Source organism: Nycticebus coucang, chromosome 13 (assembly GCF_027406575.1).
Source record: "Nycticebus coucang isolate mNycCou1 chromosome 13, mNycCou1.pri, whole genome shotgun sequence".
Taxonomy (NCBI): domain Eukaryota; kingdom Metazoa; phylum Chordata; class Mammalia; order Primates; family Lorisidae; genus Nycticebus; species Nycticebus coucang.
In genome coordinates, this window is record NC_069792.1 from 77,550,490 (window position 1) to 77,563,564 (window position 13,075).

The 13,075-nt window shown below is 36.9% G+C and overlaps 1 long non-coding RNA gene across 1 annotated transcript; it reads left to right on the top strand.

Moving 5' to 3' along the window:
• Positions 1-4,032: 4,032 nt before the first annotated feature.
• Positions 4,033-10,051, top strand: LOC128564054 (uncharacterized). The gene is made up of 3 exons (XR_008373953.1): positions 4,033-4,260; positions 4,380-4,432; positions 10,000-10,051. It is a non-coding gene; the product is annotated as an uncharacterized LOC128564054 (long non-coding RNA).
• Positions 10,052-13,075: the final 3,024 nt, after the last annotated feature.

The following is a 13,075-nucleotide window of genomic DNA, read 5'->3' on the forward strand; positions in this document are numbered from 1 at the left end:
GTCACGTAAGAAAAGACTGACAATGAAAAGCCCTTAAATGAAAAAGGTGACATGGGAGCGGTGCCTGTGGCTCAAAGGAGTAGGACACTGGCCCCATATACCGGAGGTGGTGGGTTTAAACCTGTTTGGTGGGCCAGCCCTGGCCAAAAACTGCAAAAAAAAAAATAATAATAAATTAAAAAAAAGGTAACATGGAAAATACAATAGATATCTCAGCCTATCACTCAACAGTCACTCCTTCAACCATGTAATTTTTGCATTTACTGTCCAAAAAGAACACTGTCAAAAGTCAAAGGGGCACAGTGAATAATTATACCAGGAAAATAGGGGCAACCCAGGACTTTTGGGAATAAATTGAGATCTGTGGTTAATGTGTCATTTAAGTTATGTCAGTTTAACTTCCAAAATACTTTCTAACTGCAAGATATATCCACATTCTGCCTGCCCAGCACCCCAGCCCTGTCCCAGTCCCTGCTGCTCCACAGTCAAGCCACGTTTCCCCCTGGATTGCTTCAATAACTTCACAGGAATCTCATGGGAAGTAAGTTCAAATGGAAATCTGGATTCCCAATTGTAGTTATCATGTTTAAGGATAGCAATAATTATCAGAAACTATCATTTGCCAAATATTTATCCTACATATGCTTAGCACTGTGCTAAGCCCTTTTGTTTCTTGAGTGAGCCTGCTCAGCTCCCCAGGTTCGTCGTCTGTATTCAACCACCCTCACTGTGGCCACTGCTGGCCATGCTGCCCTAGTGATCATCTCCGGCCTCTGCACATGTTGTGCTTGTCCCCGAGACCACTGTCTCCCTTTGCACCCTCTCCTTGCTGTGCCACGCTCTTGCGCAACTGATGAGAAATCAAATTTAGAGTCTTACTTCCTCCATTCAGGCTGCTATAACAAACACACCTTAGACTGGGCAGGTTAGAAACAACAGAAATTCATTTCTCATAGTTCTGGAGGGTAGAAGTTCAAGATCAAGTCAGTGACAGACTCAGTGCCTGCTGAGGGCCGACTACCAGGCAGCATCTTCTTATATCATTACATGATGGAAGCAAACCAACAAGCTCCACATCCTCTCACGAGGACTCTGTCCCTACAACCTAACCACCTCTCCAAAGACGCTGCTTCTAAATGTCATCACCTTGGGGTTTGGATTTCAATACATGGATTTGGGAAGGAGATGACCCTTCAGACACAGCAAGAGTCTGTATTCCCAGATGACATTTTGCTTACCTTTATCTCTTCCACAAACTAAAAGCTTTTCGAGGGCATTGTATCCTCATTGCCTGGCTCAGATTTGCAGAATTTATGAAGGCGATAGGGTTTACTTACTTGTTTTTTTGTTGAACAAATCGAATCTGTAATACAGAGTTTAAATCATCCAGGGTCGAATAGTGTATGCATAGGTAGGGCTTAATTTTAAGTCAATTGGAATATCAAATCTGTATTTTAATCTCTCTTCTATATTAGAGATGTGGCTTTGGAACCTCTCAGAATCTCATTGTGCTTATCTGTGAAATTCTAGTGATAATGGGATGGGAAGCTGCTGGTAGACCAGATGAAATCTGTAGTTTATTTCAGCTTTAACACTTATAAGCTTAAAAGCTCATATAGCCCACTTATAGAGGGGGATTTGCTTTTTTCTTATTGTTTAATTTGAGTTCTCTGTAAATTCTAGTTACCAGGCCTTCGTCAGATTCAGAACATGCAAAAATCTTCTCCCATTCTGAAGGCTGTCTGTTTGCCTTGTTTGTGGTACCCTTAGCTGTGCAAAAACTTTTTAGCTAGATCAAATCTTAGTTATTTATTTTTGATGATGCTACAATTGCTAGGGGGTTCTTCCTCATAAAATTTTTTCTCAGGCCAATATCTTCAAGAGTTTTCCCCATATTCTCTTATAGAATTTTTATTGTTTCATGTCTTAAATTTAAATCTTTCTTCTAGTGAGAAGCAATGTTTGTCAATGGTGACAGGTGTGGGTCCAGTTTCAGTCTTCTACACATGGCTAACTGGTTCTCCCAGACAAATGGCCAACAAACACATGAAAAAAATCCTCATTGTCTTTAATCATCAGAGACATGCAAATCCAACCACTGTGAGATATCACCTAACTCTAGTAACTCACAAAGTCCTAAATCTGCAGATGCTGGTGTGGATGTGAAGAGAAGGGAGCACTTCTACACTGCTGGTGGGATTGAAAACTAATGCAACCTTTATGGAAAGTAGTATGAAGAATTCTCAAAGAACTAAATGTTGACCTTCTATTTGATCTTGCATTTCCATGACTAGGTATGTACTCAAAGAACAAAAATCATTTTACCACAAAGACATTTGCACAAGGATATTTATTGCAGCTCAATTCACAATTGCCAAGTCATGGAAGCAACCCAAATGCCCAACTCAAGTTGTGGTATATGTATACCATGGAAAATTTATTATTCAGCCATAAAAAGATGAAGAGTTTACATCTTTTATGTTTACCCAGATGGAGCTGAAACACATTCTTCTTAGTAAAGTATTTCAAGAATGGGGGAAAAAGTGTCCAATGTACTTTATACTAATATCAAACCAATATATAAACAATTGCATGCTCATTTGAACAATAAAACACAAATATAGTCTAGTACAGGGACAGGAGAAGGCGTGAAAGGGGGAGAGGACTATTGGCAGAAGGAGTGAGGGCATTGGGTGGGATCTTACCTAAGGGGCACAATGAGAGGGTGCACAGCATGTCCCTTGGGAGAAGGGCTCTTTTACAATGGAAACTTTACCTTAGAAGTGACAATAATGTAATCTAAAAAATTTGTATCCTCATATTAATTTGAGATTAAAAACAACATAAAAAATAAATAAAGTATAAAAAATTAGATGTTTTACAAGTAGATAGAAAGTCTTGGGCTGTGCCTGTGGCTCAAGGAGTAGGGCGCCAGTCCCATATGCCGGAGGTGGCGGTTTCAAACCCAGCCCCGGCGAAAAACCACAAAAAAAAAAAAAAAAAAAAAGAATGTATTTGCCAAGTAGATGAACATACTCATTGTTGAATTCTACAGAAGGCACCCAACATAGAAACTGTGGACATATGAAGCCTTTTCTACATGAGGCCCTTCCCTTAGCCAACTGGCCCTTTCTTTTCACTTTTAGGAATGGCCCTTTCTTTTAAAATGGCCCTTTCTTTTCACTTTTAGGAATTCTCGTTGCTACCTCTAATAACCAAAACAGATAGGTCTACTCTTTTTCTACAAGAAAATTGCAGTTCCTTGATAGGCTAATATCCTTGGCTTTCAACCTCCTTGTTTATCCACTCAGGAAACTAGTTTACTGCCTCACAAAACAGCACACCCTTGCGATTAGCACTTAATTATGGCCGAGTCAGTAGCTGGACTATAGGTTCAGCTTGAGCTAATTCACTCAAAATAAGCCAGGGTTTCCTAGGGTTTCTTTGGATTGCCAAGTGACAAAATTTTGAACACCATCCATGACAGCTTTCACTTATTGTGAAAGAATAAAAAACTTTCAACTCTTTTCCTTTTTTCAATGTCCATGTAACATATTCTTTGGACTCTGATACCAAACCCCCCCTATGAAAAAGGATAAGAAAACTACTTTGAAAAATTGTCTAGGTACATGAAGACATGTATTTAAATTTAATTAAAGTATGGCCTTATTTTGCCCATTGGAAAATCACTGTTACAAATTTATGAAAATGGCTGGCTGACCTAGACATAAATTGTTACGGATTTTTTGAGTCCATCTTTTTTAGCTGATTTTGCCAGCTATTTTGAAGATGAAATGAACATTCAGGATGAAATATGAAAGGAATTCCCTTTGTCAGGTGCAGCGGCCAGCCTTCAGGATGGCATCCTAGCATTTATGCCATAGCAGTCTTCTTCCACATCACAGCAGAGTTAGTCCGTGTGACCAACAGAGGACAGTAACAAGGGTGGCGTGTCGCTTCTAAGAGTAGATCATAAATGACACTGTGGCTTCCTGCTTGCTTCCTCTTTTACTCCCTTAGATCACTTGCTCTGGGGGAAGTCAGCTGCTATGTCTTGAAGAGAGGCCTCCAACTTACAATTATGAGGAACTGAGACATCCTGCCAACAGCCACGGAAGTGAGCCTGGAAGCAAACCCTTTAACTCTTATAGTCTCTGGATGACTGCAGCCCAGGATGACACCCTGACTACAACCTCACAAGAACCACCCAATTAATCTGCTTCCGAATTCCTGACCCACAGAAAATATGAGCTAATAAATGTTCGTTATTTTTAGCCATTTCATTTTTTTGTAATTTGTTATGTAGCGGTAGATAACAAGTATGCAGAGAATGAAGACATTTTGTTTATCATTTATATATTCTTCATCCTTTATTAAAGCTCCCCACCCCACGCCAGAAGATGAAAACTTCAGTGGACCAAAGATAATATTAGTAAGTACACATGGTTATTTTAAATGTAGTCTTAAAATACAAAATATAGTTTTTGGATTTTGTATGTAGAATTATTTGGGATGGTAATCAAGCACTGGATTACTAAAATTTGAGAGGAATATAGAAAAAGACAAAATTCAGACAATAGAAGCTAAAGCAACTAGAGAAATTAGTCCCAAAGGGAAAGAGATGCTTTGTGATAAGAGCAATCAGGGCAGAAGCTTTAAAGACTCATGTGTTTAGTTTTTGTGTTTTGGGGAGAGGAAAGCTTTTTCCAATAAGACTTTTTGTGAAACCCTGAGCTGGAGAGTCATTAGCCAATATGTTCCTTTATGAGTCTCAAAACAGGAGAGAAACAAGAATGAGGAAAAGTAAATTGAACGAGCTTCCCACTTGAAATTCCATTAGACAATGTTGAGCAGAAAGGGTGATAGAAAACGTCCTTACTGAGTTCCTAATCTCACGGAGAAGTTTTCAATAATTTTCCTTACAGTATGATTTTTGGTGTTAATTTTTTTTGGTAGGACTTTTTATGGCATGAAGGAAATTTCTCTTATTCTTGATTGGCTAAGAATATGTTTTCATAAATAGCTCGTGGAATTCTTGTACTGTTCTTAGACACAGGCAAATAGGACTCCAGTTTCTGCTCCTGCTTTGCAGGGCTTCACTCTAGCTCTCTCCAGTTGTATTCTATCCAGTGAGGTGAATCCATTGACTGAATTCCAACCTAAATAATCCTTTACCTCTCAATGTTCCCACCACGTTTGTATTTTGGCATGAAAATATGAACATTACAAATGTATGCAATGACAATGTGAGAAGTACAAATTAAATATTGGTACAAAGTAGTAGCGTTTAAAAATTGTTAATTTCAAGGTCTGAAAAAAATAACAGTAATATAAACCCTAGATAACAAGAATAAGATGAATGTTAAATAGAAACGTGATATCTTCATTTTCTTTTGTGTATACCAACAAAGAAATTTTGTTTATACACAAAAATTTTAGTATTTCTTAAACAGCTGATCACTATCAGCATTTAAAATCCAAGAAAAAATAGTCTGGAAATTTCATAGAAAATGTGACTTTCAGGATTTTCTTAAAATGTTTAATGACACAATCCCCAATGAAAATAGCTGGCTGGTGCCAGAAGCTAGTAGTTTATGAAAATGTTATTCCAAAGCTTACTGCTTATATCATTTTTTTAAAATTTCCGACATTTAACATATATGTTAAAAGTTACGTGACACTGGCAAGATAAAATAGTAAAGCTGACATAAGAAGTTAATGGATGAGTGAAAACTCACCTAACAGGTACAATGAATATTACGTGGGTGATGGGCATGCTATCATAGCCATGATTCTAGCACTATAAAAGCAATCCAGGTAACCAAAAACATCTGTACTTCTGTTAAAACTCTGGAAAAGAATAGTTGTGCATCACATAATTTCTCTGATTGTCATGGTATGTTTTGAGTATGGGGTAATAAAAGTACCTACTTCACTGAGATTTTGTGAAGATTCAATAAAATATATATTTATTTAGACAGAGTCTCACTCGTCACTCTGGGTAGAGTGCTGTGGCATTATAGTTCACAGCAATCTCAAATTCTTGGGCTGAAAGAATCCTTCTGCCTCAGCCTCCTGAGTAGCTGCAAGCACAGGCAAGTGCCACCAAGCCCTGTAAGTCTTTTCTACTTTTAGTAGAGATGGGATCTCTCTTTTGCTCAAGTTCATCTCAAATTCCTGAGCTCAAGTGATCCACCAGCTTTAGCCTCCCAGAGTGCTAGGATTACAGATGTGAGCCACTGAGCCCAGCTGAATAAAATATTTCAATTTGTTTGTTAAAGAAGTTAATGAATGTCTAGGGAAAATTTTGAAGAAATAGAACATTTTAACCAAATTTATCATTACTATTATCATTCTACAAAAGTCACATATGAAGCGAAAATTGCTATGGGGCAATTTCTTTGGGAAAAATAATGACAAAATAAGCAACAAAGTTTAATGTTTACCCTGAAATGTGGAATTCATTGTTAACAGATCCACCATAGTAGCCATTGTTTGCTTATTTATTACCTCCAAAAATTGTGGAGATGAAAATTTCACGACAGGTTATGAGACCATTCTAAGGAGGTAATTGAATTGTAACAAAATAGAATTACTTCTAGAGGAATTCAGAAACCACTTTTTTCTACCTTCCTCCATCCTTCAAAGATGTGAAGTAAAATAAAAAAGGAGGCAGAATGGAGGAGATAAAAGAGAAAGAAAAAAATGAAAAGCAAAGAATAGTGTGGCGGAAGAACCAAGGAGAAAAATAGGGTTGATGAAAGAAAATGAACCTCTCCACACCTCCTCATTCCATTTAATTTCCCACACTGAATAACCAGAGTCCAAGTTAAACACATTGGTGTCACAAAAATAGGTAATATAACAAAATCAGAATGCAAAGTCCGGCAATTTTGCCTACAAGCCTTCTATTTTTCTAAATCATCATAATGTTCTCCATCATATTTCACTGGTATATAAAAGATTACCTCTGGGAAATGTTTCAAAAATTTTCCTTCAGGAGGAATTTAAAGTAGAAACACATTTTATTTTTTAATTTTGAGGGTACATAATAGTTGTCAATCTTTATAGGGTACATGTGATGTTTTGATACAGGCGGACAATGAGAATTAATCAAATCAGGGTCATTGGGGTATCCATCACTTCAGGCAATTATCATTTCTTTGTATTAGGAACATTACAATTCCACTCTTTTGTTGACTTTTAAATATACCCCAACTTATTGTTGATTATAGTCACTTTGTTGGGCTATCAAATATTGTTCATTAATGTTTATCTATTTATAACTATGTTTTTGTACCCATTAACCATAAAATACATTACTTATGAACCAAATAAGGACAAACAAATCCATAATCATTGCAAAATAACCTCCCAAACAAAATTGTTGAGGAAGATAAACATGGTTGTTGATTACAGAAAAGGTCCTAGAAACAACAGAGAGAAAACAACTCTAACCCATTGGTATGGCCTTCTGCATTGGGCCATCTAATTACCCCTCTTTGTATTCAGAATTATTATTATCTAGGGCAAGCAATTTTTTATTCATACAAGAATGAGCACCATGACAATATTTTTTCTTTTGTAGCATGATTAGGAACACATGCATTGGACAGACATAGCTTCATTCCTGCCTTCTACCGGTTTAACTTGGATAAGTGCTTAACCTCTGCAAGCCTGAGTCTTCTTATCTCTAAAATGTGGATAATGGGAGTGTTGTGATGAATAAATTAGAGCCAAAGTCAAGCTCTAACTCAGTATGTGACCTACAATAGCCAGTACTGACTACTGTTAAAATTCAATTAATTCGATGATAGTGAGAAACAAAAGTGACTTAGAGAACATAGCATTTGTTTCAAACCAAACATGAGTCTGACTTGACTTCAAAAATAATTTTGAAACTTTGAGACCATTGCCAAGGAGGCCTTGAAATGCAGAATAAAATATTTAATTTGTCCAATTTCATCTATTGTGGATTGCAAGAACCCTTATGATTTCCAAGAACCCATTGTTTACAAGTAGAAAAGAATGACAGAAGCGAAGACCTTCTTGAAAAGCTGGGACTGCTAGAAGGGAGGTGGGGAAGAAGGCGGTTGTTTGCAAATCAGCATCTCAGCTTAGAATTCAGACAAAGGCCTCTGTTCAAAATTAAAAAAAAAAAAAAAGACAAAATCTTCATCATCCCAGCTGCCCCCAACCCAGCCATTCAAATTAGCTAGAGCAAATATGAGTTTGTTGTTGATCACTGCCCAGCTTGGCATCTTATTCATCACTAGGAAAATGGTTCTGTTGTGCATTTGGCAATGAAAGATTCAGTTCAGTTCAGCAAAGCTTATTTCTTTTGTTGAAAAGAGAGAAGCTGCTTACAAATAATCTGTGTATAATTAGTTACCTGGTTTTAAAACAGCTTTATTTTTATTTTCTCTCTTTCTTGTGAAGCCATCTGGGAAAGCTGATTACTCCTAAGTCATTATAAGCTAATACACAGTCTAGGTAGACTGGGTTTTGAATCTCTCTGTTAATGCTGGTTAAATACTTAAAACTAATTAGACCATTTTAATAGGAGTCATTTATTATATAACGCTTCTCAAGAAAGAATCCTATAGTTCATGAAGGTATATGCTACCAATTACATATTTAGAAATCTTTGTGTGTTAAAGCTTTGTTATGCAGGTGTTTAAGAAAAAGATAATTCTTAGATAAAAGAAAATTACATCAACGCATACAGAATCATCACTGATAAAAGGAAAATTAGAAACTCTAAGTCTCAGATGAGCCCTAAAACACTGAACACTCAAACACTCCCCACAATCTTCATTATTTCTATGTGTAAATATAACGAATTTTTGCATTAGTGATTGGTGAATTATAATGTAATTCAGGTACGAAATGTAGCTATGTGAACTTTTTATATCCATCTGAAATTATAAGTTAAAGAATCCACCACTCCTCCAAATCTTAAATGGGCCAACCACGTTTCACAATCCGGAGATTCTAAGTACTAACCTGGTGGAGAGATGACTGATTCCAAAGTGAACTTCAAGTTCTATTATATGCTCCTTTGTAATAAATAACATTTACTTATAATGGAATTTGTGTTGTGAATATATGTGCAGCTTTCTTTCTCTTCTATAGGAGCAAATCCATGCTTGCTGTAATTTTTGTCTTTATTCTCAGTACAAGCATCTAGGTTTATTATATAAAATGCAGATAAGGATCTTCAGTTTCTCCTAGGAGCTTTAGTCTATTCTGAAGATCCAAATGGGTACTAAAATGAATTAGGATTTATGGCTGATACAATAAACACTCACATACATTAAAAAGAATATTTTTTTAAAAGTCTGGGGGGAAGAAAGGTAACTGGCTTCCAGTTAAATCAGGCTTCTACCTCACCAGATCCGGGTTCGTCCTCCTGAATTTGCACATCGTTGTGCGCAGAGGTGTCTTAAAACCTTATTAATGCATCCAATTAAAGTAATGACAGAGAATTTCTACAGTATCTAATGAAAGAAAACAAAGATTAAATTTAAGTTAATCAGCTTTGAAATGTAAACAAGCACATTCAATCATTAAGTGATTCCATTTATTTTTAACAGGTTCTTAGAAGTGAGTCTAATAAACATCCTGCTCTGGTTTCTTTGTTTGCCCCCAACGTTTATTAGCACTATTAATCCATTAGTAAAATCCAAAGGGACGTTTAGCGCCTGATATAAACCCATTCCAAGTTTTTGGAGGCAAGTAGTTAGCCAGTATTTTTCAAGCAATAAATTCTAAAATAGCTCATGTGTATCTCAAAAATAGAGACATCTAAAAAATTAAATTTAAAAAAAGAAAAACATGGCTTTAATAATAAAGGTCATCTCAGGTTTACTGGCCCAAGATGTGAGTTCTCTGCTTTGTGATCATGTTTTCCATGGGAGAAGACAGCTGATCTAGTATTTGTGGTAAACGTGGCTGTTCCTCCCAGAACAGAAGGAAACATTTATTTTCATTTTGCAGGTTTGAAGATGGGAGAACCAATCTCCAGGTTGATGAAGGAAGATTATCACTGAGCAGGTGCTGAGCAGCCCTGATTTAATTACATTCCTCCACACAGATCCACCAGCACCAAGAGTCAGAATCACTTTGACACTAGGAATGTCTGTTGGATTTTGTGGACTCTTCCTAACATGATCCATGGTTTGTTTTGTTTTGCAGTTAGAAGGGGCTTACTTTTCTCATTGAACAGAAGTCAGCATTATCCTCTGGTGGTCGTTCCACAGTGAGCATGCTCAGTCCTCGCCATTCCTCTCGCTGTGATGGAGGAGGGATGTGTGCCTGCCCCAGACTCAGAGTTATGCAGCATCCTTATCCTCCTACCTCCCACTTCACTCATTTCTTTCCCAGTCAATAAATTATATTATCAAGAAAATGATCCAAAATTACTTCATGATGTGGTAGCCAAGAGATCCTTTCTAATTTATAAGAAAAAATTAGCTATTCTTAACTTCAGGGGTTTTGCCCTTTATTGTTTATTCATTTGTCAACCAGCTATTTTCTTATTGTGATTAGAACGTTTAACATGAGATGTACTCTCCTAACACAGTTTTTAAGAGTATGATATAGTATTGTTAACTGCAGGCATAATGCTGTGCTGCAGACCTTCAGAATGTGTTCATCTTGCATTAAAAAAACTTCAATTCCAACTCTCCATTTTCCCCCAACACTCAACCCCTGGCAACTACATCCTGCTCTCTGCTTCTGTAAGGCTGACTCTCTTAGACCTGTCATGTAAGTGGAGTCACACGGTATTTGTCCCATCTGTTCGGCTTATTTCACTGAACGCAATGTCTCAACTTTCATCCGTGTTGTCATACATAGTGAGATCTCCTTTACTAAGGCTGAATAATATTCCATTGTACTTACCTGCCACATGTTTTTAACCCATTCATCCACTGACAGACGTGTATGTTGCTTCTGCACGTTGTCTATCCTGAATATTGCTGTAGTGAGCATTGGAGCACTGATACGTAACATCGCTTTGAGATGCTGATTTCAATTCTTTTGGATAAAAACCTGAAAGAGCTCCTATTATGTGATATAGTAGGGACAGGTCTAGGGAAAGGGGGGACACATCAGTTATCAGAGAACAAATCACATGCTGACCATCTTAGAACAGAGCTCATTCTGCCAGTTTATTACAATATGGAGATTGTTCAAATATCCATTTTCCATACTGCAGCCAAAGTGATTTAAAAAAAAAAAAAAACACAAAGCAATCATATCATGCTCATGCTTCATACACTTCAGTGTTATCCTTTGCCATAAAGACAAAATCCCAAATCCTGACCTTCCTTGCCTCCGCCACCTCCGAACCCCTGCTGCATCGGGCTCATCCCACCAATTCCAAGCAGTCCTGTTTCTGCCACTCTGCTGTCCTGGCTCCTCCCTGGAGGCCTTACTTCTGCCCAAGTCTGCTCTTTGAGCAGAACACGCTCTTCTTTCCTTTTAGTAAACGTGTCCAAAGAGTTTGTCCTTTATAATTCAACTTAAATACAACTCTGACAGGGAAGTCTTTTCTGAGTCTCGGACTAAGTTGGATGCCTTTTACTCATTCTTACAAGGTTGCATTTTTGGTAGTAGCACTCATCTCAATTTTAACTTATTATTATTTTTTTTTAGTTTAATTATTTGTTTAAAACCCATCTTCCCTAAAGACCAGAATGAGGGGGACATAAGCATGGAGACTATGGCTCTTTTAAGGCCCTACTCTCTTCTCAGTGGGCAGCATAGAACTTGGCACACGATAATACTCCAGTAATTATTTGTTGAGTTATTGCACAATTGAACTATGTCAGTCAATAGTTTTTGAGCCCTTTTTAGTCATATGACCAGTTGTGTTGACTGATCATGGTGGAAACAAGGTTTAACTCACTCACCAACTTTTATGGTTTTTAAGGCACTATGAAAAACACTTTTACAATGATTGTCATTTAAAACCATTCCATGTATTGGAACACTATTCAGCAATAATAAACAAATAATGATACATACTACCTTATGAATGATCCTCAGAAACGTTAATCTGTAAAAAAAAAAACGTTAATCTGTAAATGTAAGGAGCCACATATTGTATGATTCCATTTATATTATGACTTGTCCAGAAAAAGAAAGTCTATGGCTACAGACAGTAGGTTAGTGGTTACCTGAAGGTGGGAATGGGATTAACTGGAAATAGGCATGAGAGGTTTTCTTGGTGGTGATGAAAATATTCTAAAGCTGATTTGTGGTGATGGTTGTACCACTCAGTAAAGTTATAAAAATTATACCCTTAAAATGCATGTTTATTCATATGTGAAATATATTTCAAAAAATCTATTTTAAAAATTATTATTATAAACTATAGATGACCCTTAATTGAAATTTCAATACTACTTACTGTGATTTTTATTCTTTGTTTCATTTCTTCCAGTTTTTAAAAACACACTAAGGTTGTATTGTTTTCTAATAATTTTATGAAGGTTCATCCTGTCGAGGGATAGGCAACCTGCAGCAATCATATTGTCTAAAAGCGCTACATATATGCCTACTAGGTAATTAAATACTGATTCACTGGCTGGTCAGCAATCATAACGCCTATCTCAACCTTCTCTGAGATAAGCCCTCTAAGATCTCGTTATGGAAGAGAAATGGGGGAAAGATGAGGCTTAGACTAGGAAAATGCTGCCTCTGTGGATAAAATGGAAGAAACACGTAGAAAACTTCACACTTTCAGGCAATTACAAACGCTTGGCTGAAATTCAGTTTCAGGCTAATCTTTCTGGGAAGAATTTTTAAACTGTTCAAAGTTCTACCCAGTATTATAGCTGTCACCTTAATCTATCCCTCAAACATCCTTTCAGAAAGTGCAAGTTTCAGAGTATACTGCTGAAGAATTCTGTAATGAGGGTAAAATGTGACTGTGAATGCCTGCAGAGATTTTGTTTTTTCTTTGATATTATGGGTAAACTCAAGACAAGGATAACAAAAATGGGAGTGTCTTAAAGCCATATAGCAAAGCCAAACGCTCCTTTCTGAACAGAGGTGAAATAATCCT